Raw genomic sequence first — 15,337 nt, 5'->3', positions numbered from 1 at the left:
CAATCTTTGTATCATATCTTGCATCAAAGCTCAAAAGCTCCTGCGAAAGGAATGTCACACATTTCTTGCTCATGTGATCAATGAGAAACAGGAAGTTAAAGACCTCGAGAGCATCCCCGAAGTCTGCAACTTTCCCAATGTCTTTCCCAAAGAGCTCCCAGGGATTCCTCCCGAACGTGAAGTCGAGTTTCGCATCGACCTAATTCCTGGAGCTAATCCTATGGACAAGTCTCTGTATCGTTTAGCTCCCGTAGAAATGCAGGAGTTATCCAGTCAGCTTAATATCCTACTCGATAAATGGTTGATCAGACCGAGTTCCTCACCTTGGGGAGCCCCGGTTTTATATGTGAAGAAGAAATATGGATCCTTTCGGATGTGCATAGACTACCGCGAACTGAACAAGTTGACAGTCAAAATCCATTATCCTCTTCCTTGAATAGACGACCTTTTTGATCAACTTCAAGGAGCCAGTTACTTCTCGAAGATACACCTCAAATCAGGTACCATCAACTTCGGGTTCACGAGAATGATGTTTCCAAGACAGCATTCAAAACTCGGTATGGTCACTACGAGTTCTTAGTGACGCCCTTCGGTTTAACCAACGCACCGGCTGTGTTCATGGACCTGATGACTCGGGTGTGTCGTCCCTTCCTAGACAAGTTCATCATCGTGTTCATTGATGACATACTTGTCTATTCCCGAAGCGAAGAAGATCATAAGCAACACTTGAAGTTAGTGTTGGAAACACTTAGAACGGAGAAGCTGTATGAGAAGTTCTCCAAGTGTGAATTCTGGATTCGTAAAGTAGCTTTCCTTGGTCACGTGGTAAGTGAGGAGGGTATACACGTGCACCCATCCAAGATCAAGGCAATAGAGAATTGGTCAGCACTGAAGACACCCACATAAATGCGTCAATTCCTGGGCCTCGCTGGCTACTATCGCAGGTTCATCCAGAATTTTTCCAGAATCGCCAAACCCCTAACTACTCTGACACAGACGGGTGTACCCTTTTGTTGGAGTGAGAAGCATGAAACCGCACTCCAAACATTGAAACGAGCCCTGTGTAGCGCGCTATTCTGTCCCTACCCGAAAAGACAGAGGACTTCGTTGTTTATTGCGATGCATCCAATCAGGGATTAGGTTGTGTGCTTATGCAGAGAGGAAAAGTTATTGCTTATGCCTCGAGACAGTTGAAAGCACACAAAGCTACCTACACGACTCATGACCTGGAGCTAGGAGCAGTGGTATTTGCACACAAGATTTGGAGACATTATCTCTACGGAACTAAGTGCACAATCTTCACTGACCATAAGAGTCTGCAACAAATCTTCAATCAAAAAGACTTAAACATGAGGCAACGGCGATGGGTAGAACTACTCAGTGATTATGAGTGTGAAATCCGCTACCATCCCGGTAAGGCCAATGTGGTAGCAGATGCCCTGAGCTGAAAGGAGAGTTCAAGCCGTAAGGCGAAGACACTGACGATGACCAGTCATTCCCACCTATTCGTACAGATCCGAGAAACCCAGTTGGAAGCCCTAAAACCAGAAAACATGTCGAATGAAACCTTGAGTGGAACGGAGAAGAAACTTGAGATCAGAGGTGACGGAGTCTACTGTTTCATGGATAGAATCTGGACCCCAAAGTTCGGAGGTTTCAGACACGTCGTCATGACCGAAGCTCACATGACCAAATACTTTGTTCACCCAGGTTCGGACAAGATGTACCTAGATCTCAAGAAACAATACTGGCGGCCGAACATGAAAGCCGAAATCGCAACCTTTGTGGGCAAGTATCTGACTTGAGCCAAGGTAAAAGTCGAGTACCAAAAGACCTCGGGTCTGCTCCAGCAGCCTGAGATACCTAAGTGGAAATGGGAGATGATTAACATGGATTTCATCACCAAGTTACCCAGAACTCCGAGTGGGTATGATACCATTTGGGTAATTGTCGATCGTATAACAAAATCTGCTCACTTCCTTCCGATTAAGGAATCATTTAAGATGGAAAGACTCACGCGAGTCTATATCCAAGAGATAGTCCAACTGCATGGTGTGCCTGTGTCTATTATCTCCGCTCGAGATAGCAGGTTTACCTCAAGGTTTTGGCAGTCCCTCCAGAAAGCTCTTGGAACCAAGTTGGACATCAGTACAACTTATCACCCTCAGACAGACACACAGAGTGAGAGAACTATCCAGACCCTAGAAGACATGTTGAGAGCATGTTTCATTGATTTCGGAAAGTCGAGGGACATCCATTTACCTTTGATCGAGTTCTCGTATAACAATAGCTACCTTACTAGTATTAAGGTTGCCCCGTTTGAAGCCCTCCACGGTCGTAAGTGTATATCACCTCTATGCTAGGCCGAGGTAGGGGACACACAACTTGCTAAGAGTCGAGTCCCCGATAGTGATCTCACTGGTCATGAAATCATTCGCGAAACCACCGAGAAGATCATCCAGATCCGAGAACGACTAAAAGCTTCACGAGATCGACAGAAGAGTTACGCTGACAAACGACGAAAACCATTAGAATTCCAGGTTCGAGATCATGTCATGTTGAGGGTCTCACCCTGCAAAGGCACGATACGCTTTGGAAAGCATGGAAAACATAACCCAAAGTACATAGGACCTTTTGAGATCCTCGCTAGGATCGGTCCTGTAGCCTACAAACTCCAACTCCCTCAAGAACTTAGCAACATCCATCCTGTCTTACACATCTCAAATCTTAAGAAGTGCCTATCTGATGAAACCCTCGTGATCACCCTTGACGAGATCAAGATCAACAATAAATTGAACTTTGTAGAAGAACCCATCGAAATCATGGATCGAGATATCAAACATACGAAACAAAGTCGCATCCCGATAGTGAAGGTTCACTAGAATGCCAAGCGGGGACCCGAGTTCACCTGGGAGCGCGAAGACTCGATGAAACAGAAGTATCTGCATCTCTTTTAAATTCCATGATTTGTATCTTAACTCTAAATTCTGGGCCAAAATTCCCTCTAGGGGGGGATAATGTCAGAATCCAAAAACATTCCATCTTTGTAACCCGTTTTCTATCAGTTAAGTCATTACGTTCCAATTTTTCCGTTAACTTTGTTTAAATTAATAAAATTGGGACTTCTCATTTTGACATCATAAGTGTCGGAACACATTAGAATTGCGTGAAAACATTCCAAATATTTATTTGGAAAAATTATAAGTTTAGCCCACGTCGGTTTACGGTAACCTAATCGGGTACAACCAAAAGCCCCGTTCAACGTCAGTATCGGGTAGAATTCCATGGATCCCCAAACCCAAACCATATTTAAAGTTGATTTGGGCCACATTTGAAGCTTTTCCCCCTCTCTCTCTCTACACTCTCTCTCTAGAAACTCAAATTTGATCTAAAAATCATCCAAATCAAGCTCCAAATAAGTAAGTTATCCATCCTAACTCATAGATTAACAAGTTTAGCTTTCAAATTCATGGTAAAATAATGAAATAGGACCAAGGACATGAGTTTACGGCCCTGGAACTGTTGGATAAGGTGTCTAAGTCCATAACTTATTTGGTATATACTTGACCCGACCCAGCATGGTCCATTTGGGTTGCATTTCATCCAAACTATTTATGGATAATTTTATGAGAGTTATACACATATGATTATTAATATACTATAAGTTATAATATATTAATATGAAGTCATGTTATTTAATTAGTCTTAGTCTTAAATTAATTATGAATTAATTTAGAGATTAAAAGGAAGACTAATTAGATTGTGGGCTATTGGTTTTATATGGTGTGGGCTAACACTCATTTGTTAATGGGCTAGGCTTGTATGGAATTGCATGGATGATCCATGGAGCTTTTAACCCATGGATCCTTGGAAAAGGAAAGTTCATGGGTTACTAGGGTTTCACCCTAACCATGCACACTATATAAGCATGCTTATGTTGCATGAAATAGCCACCAGTGTGTGTGTTTGTGTGTGGCCGAAAATTGTAGTGTGTATACACTCTCTCAAAGTTTTCCAATATTTTGTGGTGATTTGTGATTTCATTTGAGGCATTCACACTATTGGTGCTTGGCCCTCAAACTCCTTAAGAATCAAACTCATCAAAAAGGTATGTAATCTCATCTAATTCATTTATGTTTAAAAGTACCCCCCATGCCATGTTAGATCGGTTATGAACCTTGGAAAATTATTATTTTGCATGTATTTAGACAAACATAGATCCAAGGTTTATCAGGGTTGCATGCACACTTAGGAAGTGTTAGATTGCTCAAAACCCAACGGTGGTATCAGAGCCTAGGCTTGCTTGTTTGATACTTGATGCAAAATAGTGAAAAAAGTCGAAATTTATGCTTTCTGCATGATGGACTCGCTGAGTCCAAGGAAAAATTCATCCTACTCGCCGAGTAGGTTCGTGCACTCGGCGAGTAGAAGGTTCAGAATGCAGATTTTCGACTTTTGCTGATGGAAATGGACTAGAAACTTTACCCTAAACTGTTTTGATGTTTTAAAACTTATTTTAGTTGGTGTAATGGTTGTTCTTATCCATTTACAGTAGTATATATCAAAATTTCATGTTTTGTATGTGTTCATATAATTATTGAAACTTTGATAATCATGTTCATGTTCTTATGAATTTAGAAGATGATAGGAATTATTTGCTGAATTGTTTAGGATTAATTCTTGATCATTTATGTGTTTTAATGGAGTCCATAATTTTTCCTCAAGTTATGGATATCCAAAGGTCACTTTTCTTTAACACACAATAAAAACACATAAGTTACATAAAATGAAGAGTCTTCATTTTATGAACCTTTAATTCATAAGTTATGAAATGAAAAGTTTTGAAGAGTTACAAAACTTGTCCTCAAGTTTTGGAATTTGGAAAAGTTTCACACACTTTAATAAACTTTAATTCCAAGACTTCGAATTTTAAAAGTTAAAATTCAACACTTATACTATTTATAATATTAATGGTTAATTATATATATATATATATATATATATATATATATATATATATATATATATATATATATATATATATATATAAGAACAAGTCATTTTACCGTTAGTAGGCCTCATTCACGAAGCCGGTCTATAAGGTGGGTATAAGGTTGCCTATAAAATGGCGACTTAATGGGTGTATACTCTCACCCACCGCTTGCTTGACTGGTGGAGGGTCGTTAGCCGAACGGGTAAGACCAAGACTTATAAATTCTCATTAAGTATGATGAATATTATAAAGTAACTAAATCTTTTACTTAATTCCCAATCTTAGTTACTTTAGGAAAATGTGAACATGGTGCTAATCCATGGAATTCACACTTTGTACCTTACCAAGTCATTGGTAGAGCGTGTGTGGTTAACCGACACACTAACTTGGACTAGTAAGTATCACGAAGGGTGACTTAATGTTTGTCATAGATCAATGGAGCGTGTGTGGTTAACCGGAATATTGATTAGGTGATAATATTAAGGGTACCAAGTGAATTGGCATGGTTATTCACACCTTGTTTTGTGATCCTCGGCATCCCAGTCACAAAACTTGAAGGGCACAATCGAGATTGAAACATGCCATTGAAAAGTTCAATGAATCTCAAAAGAATCTAGGAATTTAAAATCCAATTAAAACGTAATAAATCATTTCGTTTTCGTTGTGGAAATTGGTGAATCATCATTCACCTACCTTTCAAATATATTATTACTTAGATTACGGCAACCCTCTTCTAAGTGTAATATATTGTGATTGGATCCTAGCCTTAATATTACATTTGGGTGTCTTATTAAGGACTCTATATATCTAAGCTAAACTTACTTTCTTCTTTCAGATGTCTTCCAACACTAATGCTTCGGGCTCTAACCCAACTGGTTCTTTCTCTCTCATGAATCTTTGTGGGAGAGTCATCTTCGATGGTTCCAACTTCATGGACTGGATAAGGAACATCAGGATGGTAACTCGTTATGAGGACAAGGAATATGTCCTCGATAAGGAGTTAGAAGAGCTTGATGAGTCTACTGCTACTCCTGAGGAGATCGCTAAATTCAGGATACATGAGAGAGATGCTATTAAGGTGGCATGTATCATGATGGCCACGATGACAGCTGAGCTCCAAAAGTCCTATGAGGACTTCTACCCTTTTGACATGCACCAAGACGTGATGGAAAGGTACCATCAAAGTGCTCGTCAAGAGCGGTATGAAATAATCTCCTCCATAATAACAACCCGCATGAAGGACGGTGAATCCATCATGGCCCACATGCAAAAGATGCAAAGGTATGTGGACCGTTTGCTGAAGCTGAATGTGAACTTCCCCGAGGAGTTGGCAATTGACATCATTTTGCACTCCTTACCTTCTTGTTATGACCATTTTCGTATGACATATCATATGAACAAGGAGGAAGTTACCCTTAGCAAGCTGTAAGGACTCTTGAAGACCGCTGAAACCGGTCTTAAGGGCAAGTCGGTTGTTACCTCTACTACTCCTACTCCAACATCTACCCCTGTTTTGGCTATCGGGCAAGGCAAAGGGAAAAAGAGGAAGCACCCTTCGAAGGGTACCAAGGGAAAGTCTCTTGAAGGCTCCTCATCAAGGACCAAGAGCGGTTCTGGCACTCCTTCTACCATTCCCAAGGATGCTGATTGCTACTATTGCCAGGACAAGGGGCACTGAAAGCGAAAATGCCCTAAATACTTGCAGGATCTGAAGGATGGGAAAGTGAAACCCACCCACGCATGTATTTACACAATATTGTCTAATACTCACCATATTCTAACTCTTAGATGCTTGATACAGGATGTGGTATTCACATATGTTCTGATTTGCAGGGCCTAAGAAGAAGTGAGGATGTGGAGCACAGGAAGATAAACTTGATCATGGGGAATAGGAAGGCTTCACCCGTTTCCAAGATTGGAGTTTATACTTTGTTGCTGAATAATGGGTTAAAATTAGATTTGAATAAACGTGTGTACTCGTCTGAAATGGCGAGGAATATTATTTCCTATCATGCTTTGTACAAACAAGGTTTTACCTTTTCGTTTGATAATGAATGTGGTGGTATTAATGCTTTCTTTAATAATGTGTTTTATTTTAAAGCATTACCTTGTGATGGTGTGTATGAAACTGTGTTGATTGTAGACAACTTAGGAAATAATGTGTTGTATATTGATTCTTCTACTAGCCTAGATAAAGCATCATTGTGGCATTGTCGTCTAGGACATGTAAACAAGAAACGCATAGGCCAACTCCAAAAGAGTGGAGTCTTGGAGTCATTCGACCTTAAATTGGATGATAGTTGTGAATCTTCTCTACTTGGAAAGATGACAAAATCACCCTTCACTGGAACTTGTGAGAGGGGTGAGGGTTTGTTGGACCTAATACATAATAATGTATGTGGACCATTCAAAACCGCCACAAGGGATGCTAATCGGTATTACGTGACTTTTATTGATGATTTTAGTAGATATGGGTATATCTACTTAATCAAACATAAGTCAGAAACCTTTGAAAGGTTTAAGGAATTCAAACAGGAAGTAGAAAATCAATTAGGCAAGGACATTAAGATGCTTCAATCTGATCGAGGTGGTGAGTATCTTAGTACCGAGTTCCTTGACTATCTTAAGGAGTGTGGGATTGTCTCACAATTGACTCCTCCCAGGACACCACAGCTAAATGGTGTAGCTGAGAGGTGTAATTGATCCTTGTTAGACATGGTTCGCTCTATGATGAGTCGAGCTTTGCTACCAATCTCTTTTTGGGAGTATGCCTTAGAGACTGCCGCCCATATCCTTAATCTAGTCCCTACAAAGAAGGTTACCAAAACACCTCATGAGATGTGGACTGGGAAGGTTCCCAATTTGGACCACATCAAAATTTGGGGTTGCGAAGCTTTTGTGAGGCGTGAAACTCATGATAAGCTTGAACCCCAAAGTGAAAGGTGTATTTTCATCGGCTACCCACAAAAATCCTTCGGTTACCTCTTCTACAGACCCAGTGAGAATGTGGTCTTTGTAGCACGAAGAGGGGTCTTTCGTAAGAGAGAATTTATAACCCAAGGAGACAGTGGAAGGCAAATTGATCTTGAAGAAATTCAAGAATCAATTGGTGAAGGAACCTCAGACACTAGCAATCAACCTGAGGAGGAAACTCATGTTGAGCCAGCTGACGAGTCTGTACCTTTGAGGCGTTCCACACGGGTTAGGAACACACCTGCGTTTTATTATGGCTTTCATATTACTACGGAAGGTGATACGTTTATCAGTGATAGTACACTGGTAAATTTGGATGAACCTAGAAGTGTTAAGGAAGCCATGGCAGGCCCGGAGTCTGCTAAGTGGAAGGAGGCTATGGACAGCGAGATACAGTCCATGTATGACAATCAAGTTTGGAACCTTGTTGACAATGTACCAGGCCGTAAAACAGTTGGGTGCAAATGGATCTTCAAGAAGAAGACCAACATGGAAGGAAATATGCATACTTATAAGGCTCGACTGGTTGTAAAGGGTTTTACTCAGACTCAGGGTATTGATTATGATGAAACCTTCTCGCCGGTAGCAAAGATTAAGTCTATTAAGGCTATGCTAGCCATTGCTGCATTTCATGATTATGAAATATGGCAAATAGATGTCAAAACCGCCTTTCTTAATGGAAAGTTGATTGAGGATATGTAAATGAATCAGCCAGAGGGTTTTGTCAGTGCAGAGTACCCTAATAGAGTATGCAAGCTTGAGAAATCCATTTATGGATTAAAACAAGCATCTCGTAGCTGGAATCTTTGTTTTGATGAGAAGGTCAAAGAGTTTGGCTTCTCGAGAAGTGAAGATGAATCTTGCGTGTATGTCAGAGCTAGTGGGAGTATAGTTAGCTTCTTGGTACTGTATGTGGATGACATACTACTTATAGGAAATGACATCCCAACCTTGCAGGAGGTTAAGTCCTGGCTTAGGAAGTCCTTTGCTATGAAGGACCTAGGGGAAGCTGCCTATATCCTAGGTATAAGGATATTAAGATAAAGGAGTAAAAGACTAATTGGACTTAGTCAGAGTACCTACTTGGATAAGGTGTTGAAAAGGTTGAACATGCAGAATTCCAAGAAAGGAGATTTACCGATCCAAAGCAATACAAAGCTAAGTAAGACTCAGAATCCAAGTACAGAGGCAGAGATAGCTGAGATGAGCCAATTACCGTATGCTTCCACTGTTGGCTCGATCATGTATGCTATGACTTGTACCCGCCCTGATGTGGCCTTTGCTTTGAGCATGGTCAACAGGTATCAGGGGAACACTGGCAAGGCTCATTGGACTGCGGTAAAGAACATTCACAAGTACCTATGGAGGACTAAGGATTGGATCCTTACCCTTGGTGAGAGTGATGACTTGAGAGTATTAGGGTATAGTGATGCTAGTTTTCAGACTGATAGGGATAACTTTCGCTCTCAGTCAGGTTGGGTCTTTACCTTAAATGGAGGGGCAATCTCTTGGAAGAGTTCCAAGCAGGAGACGGTGGCTGATTCGACTTGTGAATCAGAGTATATAGCAGCGAGTGAAGCAGCGAAGGAAGCGATATGGCTGAAGAACTTCATCGGAGACTTTGGAGTTGTGCCAGCTATTAAGGAGCCTATGGAAATTTTATGTGACAACAATAGTGCAGTTGCTTTAGCTAAAGAACCGAGAGATCATGGGAGATCCCGAAACATTGACAGAAACTATCACTTCATAAGACACAAGATAGAAGAAGGACTCCTCGTGGCAAAGAGGATATCGTCAGATGAGAGCCCTGCGGATCCCCTTACAAAGGGACTGACGAGGGCTAAGCATTTTCAACATTCAAGGCGCATCGGGCTGAGGGACGATATTAGTTTTACAGATTAGATAGATTCTATGAAACTTGTAAAATGTAATCGACATTTGATGATGAATAAAATTGTGATTTATTTATGAGTAAGGTGTTGCTATCATTGTCGATTATTTACAATTGTTTCAGCTTTGCATGTTTTGACTTCCAGAATAATTAATTTATTCAAACCTCCACAATTGGTCATACGTCGGAAGTAGGTATGAATCAAGATTGTCATGAATTGGGTTTGTATATGGCTAAAAGTGTTTAAACATGGCAATGGTTGCTACAACGTTCATGAGTACTCATAAGTTATGAGTATTGGAATGAACCCATGCTCACTTGTATCACTTCATGGAATTTATCTCGAGTAATCGTGAGACGGTAATATCATATAAGTCTTCAAACCTAGATATATGAGTTGTTACCTATGAGTTGGTTGTGCATTGATTGCACGTAAACACATCAGTAACTTGATGTTATAAAACGTGCCTTTGTGTACAATTCAACAAGTAGTAGAACAAGTATATGAGTCGAATTTATCTGTTCCTTCTAGAAATAGAAGCGATATCTGGGCCCCTCGATGATTTTGTGTTGACCCATGTACCGGGCCCGGTCAGAACTAAATTGATGTGTTCAGTTGAGTTCTTTGTCAAACAAATCGGAAATCGAGAAACAACTACCAGACAATAAGCAAGACATAGTTCCATATGTTTGTCCGGCTGACATCATGAAAACAGAGGATTGTATGATCACTTAACTTAAAATGGCGCTTCATAGTTCAACAGAGTTTTCGAGAGCTACGATTGCTGGTTGGTTCCTGAAGTAATAGGCAAATACAGTTATTAGATATTTTCCAAGTGGGAGTCTGTTGGATAAGGTGTCTAAGTCTATAACTTATTTGGTATATACTTGACCCGACCCGGCATGGTCCATTTGGGTTGCATTTCATCCAAATTATTTATGGATAATTTTATGAGAGTTATACACATATGATTATTAATATACTATAAGTTATAATATATTAATATGAATTCATGTTATTTAATTAGTCTTAGTCTTAAATTAATTATGAATTAATTTAGAGATTAAAAGGAAGACTAATTAGATTGTGGGCTATTGGTTTTATATGGTGTGGGCTAACACTCATTTGTTAATGTGCTAGGCTTGTATGGAAGTCCATGGATGATCCATGGAGCTTTTAACCCATGGATCCTTGGAAAAGGAAAGGTCATGGGTTATTAGGGTTTCACCCTAACCATGCACACTATATAAGCATGCTTATGTTGCATGAAATAGCCACTAGTGTGTGTGTTTGTGTGTGGCCGAAAATTGTAGTGTGTATACACTCTCTCAAAGTTTTCCAAGAGTTTGTGGTGATTTGTGATTCCATTTGAGGCATTCACACTATTGGTGCTTGGCCCTCAAACTCCTTAAGAATCAAACTCATCAAAAAGGTATGTAATCTCATCTAATTCTTTTATGTTTAAAAGTACCCCCCATGCCATGTTAGATAGGTTATGAACCTTGGAAAATTATTTTTTGCATGTATTTAGACAAACATAGATCCAAGGTTTATTAGGGTTGCATGCACACTTAGGAAGTGTTAGATTGCTCAACACCCAACAGGAACACCCTTGGGCCGCAAACTCACATAGATGGGGTTTTTGAGCCTCAAAACCCTTCCAAACCACATTTGGAGCTTAAATATGACTTAGGGGATTACAATATTGGACTTGGAACAACTAAACCACATCATTCGAGGGGTAAACAAGAGTTTACGGTCCAAGCACATGCTTGGACCGTAAACACCATTTCATAGGCTGTAAACCCCTTTAAAGGTGTTAAAATGCCCCTTGAGCACCTCAGCTTTAGAATAAACTCTAGAACCATCCAACAATGTGTTAGGGACCTTAATCATGCAAGAAAACACCCCCTAAGCAGTTCACGGTAGTAAACCCCCCAACAAATGGTTCATGGGCCGTAACACCTAGAAGGTGGTCAATTTGTGCCCTAACTTCCTTTCATGGCTTGAATTTTGGACTAGAAACTGTTGTAATTGACCTAGGACCACCAAAACACATTGAGACTTGGTACATAAGAGTTTATAGCCATAAACTCCTAGTTTAGTACCATAAACTCCTCAAATGGTCCTTATGATATTCACATTACCTACCAATGCCTTAAAACCAAGCCTAACATTACTCCACATGAGGTATAAGACCACTAAGCACCCTAGAACACCCCACCATGAGTTTACGGTCGTAAACTCATGGGCAGTTGTTCATTTGGCCTGAAAACTCCATTGGGAGTTTACTGTTGAAGAGAAAACTCCATATTCAAGCCATACACAACTTGAAATGAAGTGCTTTCGCATCTCGGAGTGTATTGTCTTATCTAATTAGTGGTTCAAAGTCTAATTAGATACAATTATGTATCTCTTCGTATTACATAGAAACCTCACGCGTTCTCACGCCCCAAACTGAGACTTAGCATCCAACCGACACACTTCTCGACTTGTGAGTTCATACCCCTACATTTTTCCATGTTTTCAATGTTTTCATGGGGGAGGAATACAAGCAAAAGTACAAGAATATCTTGTACTTAAAATCATTATTTCATTTAAAATGTTTCATACTTTATATACTTTTAACACTTGAAACCAAATTAACCAACTGTTTGACTTGCAGAGTTCGTTTTCAAACTAATTGCGAACCTGATTATATAGTGTTATGTTGTATATTTCACCAATGATTTTTCTGACATCCCCAATTTCACGGCCAGAAAAGACCGGTTTTGTTTATACTTTATTTCAAAATCAGAGTAACCTTTTAATAAAATAATTGCGGAATTTGTCCCAAAACAATAATATGATAAGGATTTATCAAAAGCATTTCCTTATAAATCTATTTCATTAAAAGACTTGGGATGTCATGTTCGATACAGTACATAAGTATAAACAGTACATTATAAGCCTTACAATAGTTATTTACAACTAATGGCCTATAATCCAAAAGTCCCTCATCATCATGATAATTATGCTCTGAGTCCACTTCCTGTAAAACAGAAAGCTGAGTGGGTCAGGCTTGGGAGCCTGGTGACCATATAGGGTTTTCAACCCACAAATAATAATAAATTTATTAATTTCATCGATCAACAATAAATTTATTAATTTTATCAACCAACAATAACCCTGATTACCCATTCCCGTTATCCTCACTTTACGTCCCTAAACACCTATACAAGGGACCTAGTCTAAGGATTTAATCATCGGGATGCACACTACTGCTAAGGGGGTTCCTCAACAAAAAATGTCCTAAAGGCAACCATGAGGGGGATGGAGTACACCGATGAACACATCGTTCACAACACCTACAGGTTGGGAGAATGTTAGCGTTCCACTGTACTGTCTAGAAGAGTCTGTGGTCGTCATCCATACACCGCTAGATGACTGGAACAACAACAACATCGAGGCCTCTCATCATTTTAACACACATCAACTATTTTGTCTACCCATGTTCTACCCAACATATTTGTAGATAAAATACATATACAGTTTATAATTTGTATAAAACATTGTATTCAACAATCATCTCAAATAAACAATCAATATAATTACACATAACACGTATTTTATAGAAAATACTTCATATCTATGTGTAAGATGAAAGTGACTATACACTCACTTGATTTGATGATAATCGGGTAGCAATTTGTTCCTTAAAATGATCGTTTCTTATAAAGCCGGGAGGTTTATTGAGAAACCGGGCTCTGCGAGAGTTGGAGCTTCAAAACCGAAAAGATAATATTTTCCAGGTTTTCGGGCACTTCGGGAGGTATTCCGGGCTTTAAAAAAGATACCGGGGCTTCGGGGGAAGTCAAAATAGTCAAAATATAAGTTTAGGGGTGTAAAATGACAACTTTGCAATTCTAGTCGGCAAATCTCGCATCCCTCTTATTTATAGGGTGCGAGTCCGAGGGGTGATTGGCTAGGGAAGCTCCACGTAGCTGCTTGCGAGGCTTGGTCACGAAGGGAGGAGGTGGCTGCGAGGAAGCGAGGCATGTCGGAAGAGGATAGGTCGCGAGGCTGGTCGAATCCGGAAGTAACAAGCGTCGGATGCAGCGAAGGCCAGCGAGGCTCAGATGCGAAGGGCGCGTCGGAGGATGCGAAGGCCAGATGTGGCTGCTTCGGATTCTTCCACGGAGGCGACACGCGCTTGATTCAGGTTGGACCTCGGCTTCGTCCTATCACAGGCTAGCACGCGTCGGTCTCGGATTCGGCCACGACTCAGCGACGCAGTAGCTTCTGCCTCGATGACGTGTCCGGTTACTATTCATGCGAAAATTTCCGAATTTTGAGCCCCGAACATCTAAAATCCATAACTTTCTCATACGAGCTCCGTTTTTGACGTTCTTTATATGCACGCGTAGCTAAAATCATGCTCTACAACTTTCGTTTAGACTTTATCGGCTAATTTTGACTTTAATTTTAATATTATTATTTTTAACAGACCGAGACAGGATAATCTGTTAAAAATTCATAACTTCTTCATCCGACGTCCGTTTTCATCAGTCTTTTTACCGTTGTACTACTATTGACGAGACCTTCGATTCTCGTTTAGGTTGTGTCGGCTAAATTTCACTCGATCTTAAATTCGAGTATTTAACTGTCTACTACTAAGTTAAAACTTAGAAAAATCATAACTTCCTCATACGAAGTCAGATTTGGGCGTTCTTTTTATCGAACTTCTCGGTTTTACGAATACTACGACTTTAGTTTAGATTGTTAAGGCTAAAAAGCACTTTATCGTAATATTCATTTTTTATGCTTCCCAGTCCCGTGCCGGTTTTGTCGCGTAACTTCGACAGGTCATAACTTCTTCGTTATAACTCGGATTTCGACGTTCTTTATATCTCCGGAATCCTTGTTTTGGCCACTACAACATTCTTAAAAGATATCCGCTTTTTATAATATTTATTTTAAATGCTTATTTTTATTTTTAATTAACTAAATCACAATAATTAAGCAAATAAGCATATAGTTCACATAATGTTCACATAATTCCACTTTATTACTTCAAAATGAGTTACAAAGGTAGACTATTACAACTTTATTAATGCTTTTAGCCCAGAAACACGGGCGTTACAATTCTCTCCCCCTTAGGATGATTCCGTCCTCGGAATCACATATCAGCAAACAAATACGGGTAGCGACTCATCATGTCACTCTCCGTTTCCCATATGAGATTTGGCCCATTCGTATGTTTCCATTGCACAAGCACTAAATCGACCATCTTGCATCGCAACTTTTTAGTCTTACGGTCAACGATTGCCTCTGGTTCTTCGATTAACCTCTTGCTTTCATCCAATCTTAACTCAGATATTGGAATTATGTCGGGAATATCTCCTGCGAACTTCCTTAAATAACACACATGGAAAGTGTTATGAATACCATCTAGTTCTTCTGGTAGTTCTAGCTTGTAAGCTTGATTCCCAATCCTCTG

Source organism: Lactuca saligna, chromosome 4 (assembly GCF_052625555.1).
Source record: "Lactuca saligna cultivar CGN05327 chromosome 4, ASM5262555v1, whole genome shotgun sequence".
Lineage (NCBI taxonomy): Eukaryota > Viridiplantae > Streptophyta > Magnoliopsida > Asterales > Asteraceae > Lactuca > Lactuca saligna.
Note: the sequence above shows the minus strand (reverse complement) of the source record.